The sequence below is a fragment of the Formica exsecta genome, unplaced genomic scaffold, assembly GCF_003651465.1.
Source record: "Formica exsecta isolate Colony F162 unplaced genomic scaffold, ASM365146v1 scaffold614, whole genome shotgun sequence".
NCBI lineage: Eukaryota > Metazoa > Arthropoda > Insecta > Hymenoptera > Formicidae > Formica > Formica exsecta.
In genome coordinates this window covers 1318256-1332658 of record NW_021853375.1, presented here as the reverse complement: position 1 = coordinate 1332658, position 14403 = coordinate 1318256, and the positions used below count along the sequence as shown (strand labels likewise).

Genomic DNA, 14403 nt, shown 5'->3' with positions numbered 1-14403 from the left:
TTATATTATATACTAGTATATATTACTTTGTTTGTAGTTTGTAATAACGATAATTTTGTTCGTAATCAAAGTCATAAAAAATACAGTACTTTAAAAAACTGATTGTCACTCGACTTTAGATAAAACAAATCACTGATATTTTCAGTTAAAATCGTTTGTAGTGATTTTTCTTTCTCGTTCGTTAAAAAGTAATAATATATTTGCAATAAACAAAAATTTTAACTTTTTCAATTTAAAAGATATTTCAAATCAACAATCATAAATAATTTTAAAAAATATATTGCAAACGAATTTGAGATATTTTTCAAAATGCTGTATTTTTTATGGCTTTGATTATAAATGTGAAATTGTTACTACAAACAACTATTAATAAAATACAATAATTTTCTATATGGAAAATTTGATTAATTAAAAATAGGATGCCACGTTCACATAGGTTCATTTTTCATTGCAAAATATTTTATGTGCCAAGACGATGGCATTGCGAAACGCTAACAGACGCCCCATTCGCGAGAATATTTATGATCCATAAAACAAGTATTTTTCCCTGCATGTTTTTTTTTGCTTTTAAATGCCTACGCGACAAACTTTATTGCAAACTTGCTAAAATTTCGGAAAAATTACAGTCTTACATATTCGTGCGTAAATAAATAAGCATTGGATATACAAATCGATCGTAACAATCGCATTAAACGACACACATTCGTACTGATAAGAAATTTTGCTTTATTACATTGTGCAAGATAATGGAAATGCCATTTGGAGCGAACGACGACGCAAAATGTGTGTCAATACAAAGCTGTCATCAACAATTGTGACATATAGGCTCCTTCTGCGAATTATGTAAACCATACCAGCTATATAATCGCTGCATCATGAAATCCTTCCATACACAAATCATCGAGTACTACAGTCGAAGTTTCGCGCATTCAACCTGTTAATGGTACCCGCAGTCGAGAATGCGAATAAGACGCGTGGCGATTTTATTGTCTTTTTACTATACGGCGGCATTCACAAGATTTCTATTGTCGAGCGTAACAAATACAAAATACTACCTCGAATAGCGCGCGCGTCGCTTCTGTCGGCCGAGAAAAAGGCTGGACGAATCGAGTAAACGAAGCAGGTAATTACGATGTGACAATTGGATTCTCACGAGAAGAAATCGTCTTATGTCGTCGAGAAAGGAAAAAAAAAACAAAGGAACTGAGCGCCGTTAAGCAAATCTGTTCACATCAGCTTACATCTCTCGAATGTAAGCTCTACACACAGAAAAATACATACTATATACAAGTAAATATTATTTGTTTCAAGTATTTCAAAAGTTCATATATCCGCAAATCTATCATAAGTTCATCATAAGCGTCAAATTTATTCAAAATATATTCTGAATACTAATAAATTTAATACTTCAATCAAGAATATTAAATTATATAATTGAACGAAATATATTAAATTTTTCTGATCTAATAAATTTTCTTATATTAAATTAACCATATCTGACTTTTCTTCGATAAAATTTTATAATATTCTTCAAAAGAAAATATTTACTTTTTTTGAGTACATAATAATGAATATTTCTAAAATTTGTGACAAGTCTATTTTAAGACTATTATTAAGAAAATATTCTTTGTTAAAGATAACTGTTACTTAAAAGAAGTAAAGTAAACTGAGTAATCATTTTACTTAGCAATAGAATAATATTTTTCTGTGTGTACAAACGAGCGTAAAATATTTTCAAGGCAGAGTTTTGCGGTGAAATTTCCGGTAACATGATATCTGCATATATATAAAAATATTGATAAAGCTATCAGCTAAGAATATTGCAGGGATATATCTCTAAGTATATCGCAGTTGCTTAATTAATGGAGTTCACGACTATGTAATGCTCGGAGTCTTATAGGGGGGCACAATCGCTGCTTGTAATTTATCACCCGTATATTTCTCTTTGTTTTTTTTTTCGCCTGCACTTCGCTTCGATACCTTATTTCGGACAACGCGCGCGCATCATCGCTGGAAAAGGAAAAACAGAGCTGCTCTCGCGACCGAAAAACAAACTTTCCTTTGTTCCGCGAGCAAAACGGGAAACGCGGACGGGCATTTGAATCGCAGATTGCGCGTTATCTCGCCGGGGGAATAATAGCCGCTTAATCAAACTTTCCCCGCCGAATCTGCAATTAAACCCGCTGATATACGCCGGGGTCGTTCACGAGCGCGATAAACCCAAGACCCTTGTGGCGCTCGTCGCTCTTTGCGTTCAAGTAACTCTCATCGCCACGATTGCATCTCTCTTAAGCTCGCCGGTTACGCCAGCGACTCTTGGCTGATTAATGCTACTCGGAGCGCGATCAGTGTAATTTCTCCCCATATTACGGTAATACAAAGTGTTCTCCGTTGTAGATATCGTTACATTGTAAAAAAATTGACTGAAACTTCAGACGGAATGTCTGCAGCTTTTTTGCAGACACATTGTCTGAATTTTCAGACAGAATGCTGTCTAAATTTTCAAACACACTCTTCTGAACTTTCGGAAAAACGACTCTGATGATTAAGACAAATTGTGTGAAATTTCTTTCAGAGACCCAGATCTGAAAATTCAAATAAAAATGTGTTTGAATTTTTAGAAAATTTTTTATAGTGTATGATATATATAAATAAAAAAAAAAAAAGAGAAATTTTGATTTGTATAACACAAGACTTTTTATATATTTTTTTTGCTAAAATAAATTAATGCAATAATTTTCATTAAAAAAAAAAAAAAAAGGAAAAGAAAGATACGGGTGACCGTTATACGTGATAGAAATCTGTAATATTAATGTATGGAATTCCATGCACAAAGAAGATTGCAACGATAATTTATGTTAAACAATGCGCACACTGGACTTCGTACTGAAAAGATCAGCTATAACGTGTTATTTAGAAATGCTATTGGTTTATGCACACAGATAACTATGATTAAGCGACGCTGGTGCAATCTGAGAATAGTCGCAGCTGCTTAGCGCTTTTTTGCTTTCAACAAAGTTGCGCACATTCTGTTGAATTAAAAGGTGATAGCAACGCTCCATTAAACGTAAATGACAAAAAGATATTTTTGCATATTTTGTCTCCGAGAACGCGATCGCCGTTGACTTGACGAGAAATCAATTCCTGCGAATTATGCGTGTAAATACCGAGCTGGCTAAAGCGTATTATTTTCAATTAACGCAGGTTAAGCAAGACAAGATTCTCGGATAGCCTTCTTTAACGCACAACATAAGAATCTTTAATAATCGATAGAATGATAATCAGCTAATTTACGCGTCTGAATAAGTTTATCGCGACCGATAATATATTCAATATGGTAACAGACGTGATAAAGTGATAATAACATGCGTAATCAATTTTCTTCCTCTAAGAAAAATCTTGTAACTTTTGTAAAAGATTTTCCTCGTTTCATATGTAATAAACTGTATAATAAAAATAAAAAAAAAAATTATGATAAACATAATAATATATCTTTCTTATCACATAACTCTGCACCGCAATAAACTTGTTTGAGTGAACGTAAAATGAGAAAAGATTTCACACTTTTCAAATTTCATTCATATTACGCGACTCGCGTTTTTAAGTATTCTGGATATGATCCGGTCTTGCGTAAGATCGTCCGAACATTATTTTCCTGCGCGATAAGTTTGCATCATTTTCCGGGTGGCCATTAATCCAGATTACACATTATTAGTGGGAGGGCAAATTGTTAAGTTGAACAAAGAGTCGAATCACCGGAGGAAAGAAAATTCTTCGAAGAGTCGCGATATGCATAATATCGCCGAGGGTAATAAACAGACTTCTCGTTCTAATTACGCTCGCGAACCGTGGAATAATATGAGTGATTATATAAACCGTTAATTCTTATCCACGCGCTTCCGTATGTCCGTTCTTTCGTTCACCTCTAATTCGCGCGAGAAAGAAAGAAAAGAGACAGAGAGGAAGAAAAGATTACCTCAACCGTAGGCGATTTAGAATCATTACGGTAACTAATAACGCGAAACGTTTTCGACCACGCGATGCTTGCGCCAATTTTTGAAGCGTTCTTTTTTTCATTTTAATTTTAATTTTTTTTTTTAATTTTTAATTTTAATTTTAATTTAATTTAATTTAATTTTTTTTATCTTTTTTCGTGTTTTCGTTTTATTTTTTCTCGTTTTCCGAAACGGGATGACGTATATAATTCAGTCTATATAAATGATAAGAATAGAATATAAATATATGTTGTATGTGTGTGTGTGTGGATTACTCTTGTCCTGCGCGATAAGTTTGCATCATTTTCCGGGTGGCCATTAATCCAGATTACACATTATTAGTGGGAGGGCAAATTGTTAAGTTGAACAAAGAGTCGAATCACCGGAGGAAAGAAAATTCTTCGAAGAGTCGCGATATGCATAATATCGCCGAGGGTAATAAACAGTCTTCTCGTTCTAATTACGCTCGCGAACCGTGGAATAATATGAGTGATTATATAAACCGTTAATTCTTATCCACGCGCTTCCGTATGTCCGTTCTTTCGTTCACCTCTAATTCGCGCGAGAAAGAAAGAAAAGAGACAGAGAGGAAGAAAAGATTACCTCAACCGTAGGCGATTTAGAATCATTACGGTAACTAATAACGCGAAACGTTTTCGACCACGCGATGCTTGCGCCAATTTTTGAAGCGTTCTTTTTTTCATTTTAATTTTAATTTTTTTTTTTAATTTTTAATTTTAATTTTAATTTAATTTAATTTAATTTTTTTTATCTTTTTTCGTGTTTTCGTTTTATTTTTTCTCGTTTTCCGAAACGGGATGACGTATATAATTCAGTCTATATAAATGATAAGAATAGAATATAAATATATGTTGTATGTGTGTGTGTGTGTGGATTACTCTTGTGTAAATATGATTTGTAATGTAAATTAAGCGCGATTAACACCGCCGTACCGTGAAATCAATTCGTTCCGCGAAATTCGCAGACAACGCGTTCATGGGTCTTTTTTTGGGAACAATGCAGAATTATCATTCAGATCGTTCGTAATAGATGAGCTGTTTTGTGTGTCGCGGATGAAACCGAGTACGCGCCTTTGTTGCGTACATAGGTAAATCGGGCGATCCTGTGTGTTTGAACACGACACGGCGTGATGTAACGCCGTAAAATCGCGCGAATTTGTTTATTCTTCTCTTGTTGGTTCAAGAATTGGCGAGGTCGACACGCGGGATCTTCGGCGCGAGCTAACCTTGCTAAGGACACAGTTTGTTTGCTGTATTAGCAAGGATCTGCTCGCTAATTCAATTTTTTCGTATATTCCAGACATTTTTGTGTGTTATGTAATTAAATCAAATTACAAAACTAGATTAAATATTAAAAATAGTGTTAGATTTTATCAATAATTATTAATAATATATATAAACAGGAGATTCTCTTTTAATATTTTATACGTGAAAAGAATCTTATATCTCCTCGTAATTACATAAATTCCCTCTGTCTATCCTGTGTCGCGCACAAAGATACACATTGCGAGGGCTCAATCGGAGCACAATTTAACGAAGCCACACCTAAACACACCGTCACTATTATCACAACTTACTACAATCACCACCGTTGTGAGAAAATTTCAAATTTCCTCGCGAGAGTAACGGCGCCCACAGAACACTTTTCCCGATATCTCCTTCGTCGACCTGCTACGCCACGATCACATTATCGCTCTCCCGCTGATAAAGAACTTCGGGCGTGATCGCGGGTCTTCGCGAGGGTCCAAGGACCCGAGGGACTACTCGCGGAACGAGTCTGCCGAAAAACGCGGTACGCGGGAGGAGAGAGAAAGAAGAGAAAGAGAGAGAAAAAAAGACGGCGATCGGAGCACACGGCGTGGCAACTAGCACTCGTGACACGCGGCGTGACGCACTGAGATGCGGTGCGCGCTCTTGTCGTTCGGTTCGTCTCGGCTCAGCTCGGCTCGGCAGTCTCTCCATCCGGTCGGCGAGATACGACGGCCCGAAAGCGGGTTCGCGCGCGCGACGACGACGACACGACCGGACTGCCGCTCCGCGACGCCGGCAACCGGCGAAAGCGAGCGGCGGCGCGGCCAACGTACGTGACTCACGAAGCAACCAGCCACAGCCGTTCGGAGCGCCTACTATCGTACGTACGACGAGCTCCGATAGTGTAAGTGCCGATAGCAGTGCCGTGCGCGCCACTGACGCCGCCCGGCTTCTTTCATTTCTGCGCGATTCGACAGGATTGAAAAGACTAAATTTAAATATTGTATAATATTATTGTAAGACACCGATTTTTTAACCGGCTGAGTAATATAAATATTTTCTTTTTTTGGGGGAATTTTTTTTTCAAATATGTTTTAAAAAAGTTTTTATCCTTCTTTTTGAATAAAAAATGTTGAAATGCTAATATGTTTTATATTATTGTATCACAATAAAATTTCGATATTTTTCAATTTATATCGAAAATATTTTTCGATATAAAAATTATAATAGTTAGACAATATGTCGAGTTAATTTTGCCCTAATGTTTTAAGTGCGTGGCTGATATCTCGAGTTGCATGTAAGCGTTATCTCGTGTCTTATATCTGAGTACGTCTCGCGATATTTATGATGTATTGACTCATTGTTTTAATCAACTCTTACGAGACTTGTTTCAGAACAAAAATATCGGTATTAATAAATCGGTATAAATGTGATTTTTAATTTTATCTCATTTATAATTTGAATTGTTCTGGATTTTAAAATCCAAATTCGCGAATGAGAAAACAAACACCCATCTCGGCAAAATCACAGATTCAATTTGCAACATCACTTGCAAAATCCTCGTACGTTGGCGGAGAAAAGTAAAAGAGAAAACTGTGCGTGAGTACAACCGACTACGTTCGCGTTCGTGATCTCCCTCGTGCGAAAAATCGATCACCATGTGCGCATTCGATTTTTCCAGCCAGTTCGCAGCCCGATCTGCATTTGCGATGCAGCAAGCTGCAACGATCGGGTGTGCAAAAAGTCGAAAACCGGAACGAGAGGAACGCGCGCGCGGATCACGTTCTCGAGATCGCGAAGATTCGCTCGAGATCGTTCCCGTAAGTAAGTCTCCCTCTTTGGATCGACGAACACACTCTTACCGGCTGACCTCGGGCCCGAAGTCTGGCGGAAGACTGATCGCCGAGAGCTGGGAACTTCTTCGGGCCCCGCTCGCGTTATCCCGGCAGTTGCGCGATCGCGACCTTCGTACTCCCCCGCTCTGGGATCGATCGATCGATCGATCGATCGGAACGGGAGCCGATCGTGAAACGAATCGCCGATCCACGAATAACGGGACAGAATAAAAAAAAAAGAATAATTACAAAGCTCGTATTTTTTCACATTATTATCATGCAACTTTATCGTCGCGCTTCGCCGTCATCAGTAAATTTTAATTACGAATATAATTTAATTACGAATTATTGTTTTTAAGTATCCGCGCGAAACTTTCGTAGTCTCGGAAAATCTTGCAATAATCTCTGAAACGGGCTCGAGAATTCTTGGCACGTAAATATCTCGGGTTCGAGATAAGTAGAACTCCGGGATTATCCCGTGTAAAAAAATATATATCTGCCTTTAATTATAAAACGATGAATTAAAAGGGGATATGCTTTCGTAACGGATTCTTTTGTTCCTCTCTTGCGCGAGGATATTGCCTATCTGGCGTTAAATTATCGCGCGAACTTTTTTTAACAAGTCTTGGACGTTTTTGCTGATCAGTAAATTCGATAAAGTTCGACAACGTAGATTATGAATTGACGTGGAACGAATCGATTTTAGATTCAGAAACCGTTGAAACGCAAGGAGGTGTAACTATTTGGCAACGATAGATATCTCTATCGTTACGCTTAGAAAAGTACAAAGAAAGAAATAACGTTTTTCTCTTTACAATTCGAAGATCAACGACTCCATCGAGCAATATGGATATCCGGATATAAATAAATATAAGAAAGAATAACCGTAAAAATTAACTGATCTTAATCGATATTATTTTTCAGCACGTGGTATAAAATTTTCATTTCAGGACGATAAAACGATTGATTTATTAATTGCACTCCGTCACGTTGATCGCGTGCCCATAAAATTCAGGAGCTAATTCAATTGGGTTTTTTTCAGGAAGCTGATTAGAGGAAAAGGCGCGTCGAGTGTTTCCTCTTGGCGGGCGGCGATTTGGCGGGTAAATATACGATAAGATTCGCCAGGAAACTGGCAACTTGGGATTCGCTGAACCGTGGAAAAGGCAGAGAAAGAGAGAACACGGCGGAAGCATACAGTTACAAGGATTATTGGCCGTCGTCGCTTTTTATTACTTTTTCCGCGTGGTGGACCACCCGTGGTATGCGCGTTGATTAGCTTCTCTCATCTCAAAGATCTCGAAGATGGTTCAGAACGCAGAGGCGAATATCCTCGATTCGAGATATTTTTTTTTTTTTTTTTCAAGCATAAACGCTCTCCAACGATCTATGTTATTTTTTCCTTTTTATAATTGTTTTATTTTTTTCAATAAATATTTGTTTAAGAGATTCGCTTTTAAAGCAGAAATTGTCGAAAATGCAGTAAATTTTTATATAAACAGATAACGCGAAAAATTTAAAACTCGAGTTGATTAGGTTTATAATTTATTAGCTTCGCTTTATACGAATCTCGAGTTATTCTGGATATTGCGTTTGTTCACGAGGATTAATTGCGTTGCTTATCGTCGACAATTACGAAATTCGTAGCGACACAGGTTCCTGCTATTGTAAGTGGTTTTATTGGGGCCACCGTGGCTTCGAGCGGTGACTAAGGCCAAAATAATTGGAGCGCGAAACTCGCGTGTTTTTCCAATCGTCGATATCGCTTTTCAAAGACGCGATAGAAAAACCTGCATAGTTTTCACCTAAATGGCTTTATCTTTCAGCGGAATATTATATCAATCTGAGCGTATCATATCACACGCGATATCTAGCGAAATGTGCAACTAAGATAAAAGATAAAAATCTAAAAATGTAAATAAGATAAGAGAATGTAGATAAGATACAAGCTTAGATACAGGTATATACTTTCATGCATGGCAAGCGTATTCTTTACACGTAGATCTATTCACGCTTCGAGCTGAGCTCGATTCCTTTAATAATGATTCCCTCGGCAGATTGCAAGCGAAGCGTTAACGTCGACGAACCTCTCTATCTCTCTCTATCTCTCATTTCTACAATCTCCACGATCAGACCGTAGAATCAAGGGGATCTTATGAAACTATATACGACAAGTGGCGAAGCAGACGCGTCGAGTGATATCGCAGGTATCGTAAACGGCGTATAGCTGTTCTTGGTTTATACAAGTCATTTACTTCAAAAGAGATGTAAATCGAAAAGGGTTTGAAGATATAATTCAAATAACTACATCGCATAAATAGACGTAAATTACGAATTCGACGTATCAGTCACATTCATTTGATCCCATTAACAATGAGACATCGATTTTCTATTCGAAATATATATGATATTTCACGGACTACATACACATATAATACAAGAGATCATGGATCGAAGATTATCGAACCGAAATAGATATTTCTGTAGATATATGTAGGTTCATTAAATTGTTACGCAGCTGAAAATCACGTTGGTAATTGACTTTTTGAGTGGTAAATGGATTTTTTTTTGGCGATCATCATCTGTTGCGACGCCAATGATATCACTCAAGAATCAAGCGGCTATCGAATCGTGGGAACAATTATCGCGCGATATGGTTCGCGTTACAAAGGATCGCGTGAGATTCTTCGGCCGGTGCTGCCTCCTCCTTTCCGACTTCCGTCCGCGTACAGTAAACGAGTTTTACATTCCGGCGCGTCCAAAGGGTTTCACGCGGCGCAATTATCTCCGTCTCAGGCCGAGTATCGAGTTTGCATCGCCGAGTGAATCACAGGAAAGAGAGAAAGAGAAAGAAAAAAAAAAAAGAGCAGAGAGCCGTAAATAGAGGGCTGAATAGAGATCCTAATAATACATCGATATTCCCCGAAGGCTATTTAAGAAATGAAAAAATAAAATCACGCAAAGATTAGAAAAAATAATTTTAAAAAATGCAAAAAATATTTTTAAAAATAATAAAAATGTTAATTCTTGTATCTTATGCCTCTGTCAATAATTTATTGTATAATTCATATGTGGCGAGTTCATAAGAGGAAGAAATTCCGTCCTGTTCTTTTAATGGCAAGCAAAATGCCGATGACGGGCTTCGCCGCTTATGGCAATACTGTTTGCCGACAGATGGCGGCACTTACTTAGGTAATGAATGCAGTATGTCATTAAAGAGGCGCAATTAAAGTACATACAGACAATTATATGCTGTGTTATTCGTGTCATTTGTCTTATATAATTTAACGTCAATTATTCGACCTAATTTTATTTCATTTTTTAATAATAAATTACATTAGCAATTAAATTTTAATTTGTACGATATATATACATACACACACGCACATATAGGATGTCCGGTAATAATCGTATCACCTGTCGCGGGTTAAATTGAGTAGAGGAAAATTCTCTATCGTTTTGCAATCTTTACAATAATTAATGAAAAATTAATTTAAAAAAAAAATAGGCCAATCTGCGCCAGTATAAGCGCGCGGCGAGAAGAGATTGTTATGTGGTTATTATTAAGCGTTGGGATTATTAATAATCAAGCATTTAATTATGTATTATGTCTAGCAACCACGTAACAATGGGATATCTGTTCTCGCCGCGCGTTTATATTCGCCCGTATATATTGGCCAATTTTTGAAATTAATTTCTCATTAATTATTGCGAGAATCGCAAAACGGTAGAGAACTGTCGATTTAATACGCTCTACTTACATACAAGAGGTGATATAATTATTACCAGACACCCTATATATATATAGAAGATGTAAAGCGTTAGGTTTTAAATTATTAAGAAACATTCGCAACACGACGATGTCTGTCAAATTTTCACAGTCTATTCAGTAATGTCATTTACAAATAATAGACTTTCGTTTCCGCGGAGGAGAAATAGACAATGGATGAAACACACAAAAGAAATAGCGTGGAATAAAGTGAGGTTTCCCGCGATATACTTTCTCGTTATTACTTTCTTTACCTTAGTGCTATAAAAATGCACTCGATGTTCTCAATAAGTAACTTATTATAGATTCCTCGTGAAAGTACGCTCTACCACTTAAGCTTAACCAAATTACATAAGCGACTGCAGATACGCATTTACTTTTTCTCGTCGAATGAAACGTAAGGTAGAAAGCGCAAAAAGATGTAATCGAATTTACATCCTCGTTATTATATCTCATTAAAAAAATATCGTATGTCAAAGATAATTTCGAACTTCGAAAGCGTATTCTCCCTCTCTCTCATGCAAATTTTTCCTTTAAGGAAATCCGCTTTTTCAAAGAAATAAAGGAAAAGAGAAGAAAAAGAAAAACATTGCGTAATGTTAAATATAAAAAATAAAAACGCTAGTAAATTGCATCTTAAAAGCTGAGAATTCTATCTCGTTAAATAAATATGTACATTACATATATAATTTAAAACATTTAAAAAATACATACATATATTATAGTAAAAAATTTAGAGATTAAAAATACACTGGGCAAAAAATCGTATGAACTTTTTCGGTTGCATAATAGAATTGCCGTTCAGTTCGAGCGATGAGTCATACCGATTGTAACGGTACTTTACCGGTGCGATTAACGCGGGCGTTTCCGCGGAACCAGTCGATAATTATGCTCTTGCGGTCTTTTGCACCCAAATGCATAATTATGAGGCAACGGCGAAAGTAGTATCGGCGCGCACGTGATTAAATCTACTATGTATTGTTGAGCTCCTGGGGAAGGATGGTGAAGGTAGAAAAGTGTGCTTATGAAACTTATAAATATTACATATGCCGGGACGATACATTACACGATCGCGTTACGTCGTTATCCCTCTTGTCTCGTGACCGAGCACGGTTGACCTCGTGCAAGCAAGCATGCGGCGAGTTCGAGAGGTTGATGAGCTCGCAATAAACTTTTCGGCCCCTATCTAAAGTTCGCTGCTTCGTACAACACTTACATATGTGCGTGTAATTTTTCATAAAATTTAGAATAGACTGATGTATAAAATTTGTAATAATAAAATACATTTAAGAATAAAAATATTTGCGAGTAATGTTATTATCAATTTTTTTGTTAAATAATGCAGTTTCCTAACATAATTTAAAACGTCGCGAAACAAGACGGGGTTGAAATATTTTTACTCGCTAATTCTCAATTTCGAACGAAGGCAAAGTGTCGCGCGTTGTTGCCGGTTGATTTGTTACAGGGAACGAGAATAGTTTACAGCGATCGATATATTATCGAGAGAGAGACGGAGGAACGTCTTTCACGGCGTGTGAGCGGATTCTTCCAAAGATTCCGCTCCCGTCGACCCTTAGAGCGGCGATTATTAGCCGACCGGGGCTTCTTGAAGCGAGAAAACTTGACGCGGGGATGCGGTTTCGCGACCCACGCGCGATGGATGCAACTTTCCCACACGTTAGACGCGATTAGCATCGGCGCGTTTTTAATAACGGGCAGCGTTAAAGAAGCTCCAAGGAGAGCGCTAAAAGGATTTCTCTTTTAAATGCGTTGCGTGCTACATACATAGAGCGAACTCGTTTTTCCGAACGAATCGGAGGAAGAATCACGCACGACACATTTGCATGCACGTGGCAGCGACTTTACATACACGCGCATATACATACGCATATTAAAGTCGCATCAATTGCAAATGATGTATCACGGTAAGCATAATTAAAAAGATAAATATCATAGCAGCGTAGGATTCGAAACTGGAGATATTTATTTCAGGAGAGATATAATCGTTATAAATCGAAAATATTAAAATATTCATTTGTAGATTACTTGAACTCTCAACTTATTTCCGAACATTTTAAATATTTTCTTATCGGGCAACTTATTTTCATTTTCAAATTATATTCTATTAAATGTGTGCAAATGAAACGAGAAGCTAGAATTAAAAATTTGTCACGACGCAGTCTTACACGAATATTTCACTTTTTGCTCACTCCGTTGCGCTATTTAGTCACGAAATAACGCGGCCTTCACACTCGCCATCATATTTTGGCATATTCATTTCCTTCCGTGACGAATGCATTTGTATTCGCGCGAGTACGTTCTTCATGGAGCGAATAATTATCCCTGTTTCGAGGTTCGCGCTCACGCATGTATCAAAATTATCCTGGAATGAAATAAGATCATAAGAACGTTTATAATGGTGAATGGCCGCCGTTAACACGTTCGTGTTACGCGTAATATCGCGAAAAATTGGAAAGTAAATCTCTCGATCTTCGTATCGCGATTTCGAAACGTGAATTTAAATTTAAGTGATTGAAGAGCGTTCTCTCCTGCAATGGCCGATTCGCAAGTAGATCGTCAAGGAAAATCAATTCTCTCTCTAATTCTCTTTGACGGTGTGAACCACTTCGGAAAAACTCGCGTCTGCTGTAAGCAATTTACGAGACTATCGACTCGCAATTTCCTCTTCTCGTTACTCGTGACCTATGACACTTGAATGTGCTCACCCCCGATTCCATGGCACGTCACGTGTAGAATGTACGATAGAATGTACCACGATTATCAACCGCGAGAGGCGATTGATTGCTTATAGAATAATTTTAAAGGAACCAAAAAAGGCATAATTCTTATTTGTATAAATATATATATATATATACAGGGTGCGGCATTTATAGTGACGCGGGCATATTTTTCGGAAACGAAGTGAGATATCAAAAAATGTTTCAGACAAAATGGTTGCATGGTTTCGAGGGGGCCACATGATAAAAATATGGATTTAACCTTAAGTGGTCTTTTCAAGGTGAGATCAATGTGGTCGATGTTTTCTTAAATGGAACTCCCCATTTTTTATTACATATTCTTATAGCTTACCTCGAGAGCTTTCCAAAACACTATAATAAAGTATTTTTTCATTAAGTACTTTTTGAGTTATTTTATATTTTAATCTGACACATATTTTGATATAAAAAATAAAATATCTCGCAAAATATTTAGTATTCGATAATCTTACTGTAATACTTTTATGTACAGAATAATAACACAAATCAATCAGTGTAAAGAAAAAACCAAATAATTGTTTAAAAAAATACATTGTAAATAATTACATACTTTTTCTTAAAAACAATTATTTTTTTTACACTAATTGATTTGTCTCATTATTCTGTACATAAAAGTATTACGGTAAGATTATCGAAAACTAAATATTTTACGAGATATTTTAATTTTTATATCGAAATATGTCAGATTAAAATATAAAATAAATCAAAAAGTACTTAATGAAAAAATACTTTATTATAGTGTTTTGAAAAGCTTTC

The 14403-nt window shown here is 36.6% G+C and overlaps 1 protein-coding gene across 4 annotated transcripts in view; it reads right to left on the bottom strand.

Annotated features, from left to right (window-relative positions):
- LOC115242601 (serine/threonine-protein kinase MARK2-like) overlaps window positions 1–14403 on the bottom strand; it is a 94447-nt gene that overhangs the window by 35305 nt on the left and 44739 nt on the right. The window contains exon 1 of one of the 4 annotated variants that reach the window (XM_029819001.1): window positions 5593–6354. The exons of the other annotated variants lie outside the window; for them this stretch is intronic. The gene's annotated coding sequence lies outside the window, so the exon portion shown is untranslated. Of the gene's footprint in view, window positions 1–5592; window positions 6355–14403 lie in introns of those variants that run through there. 4 annotated transcript variants of the gene reach the window in all.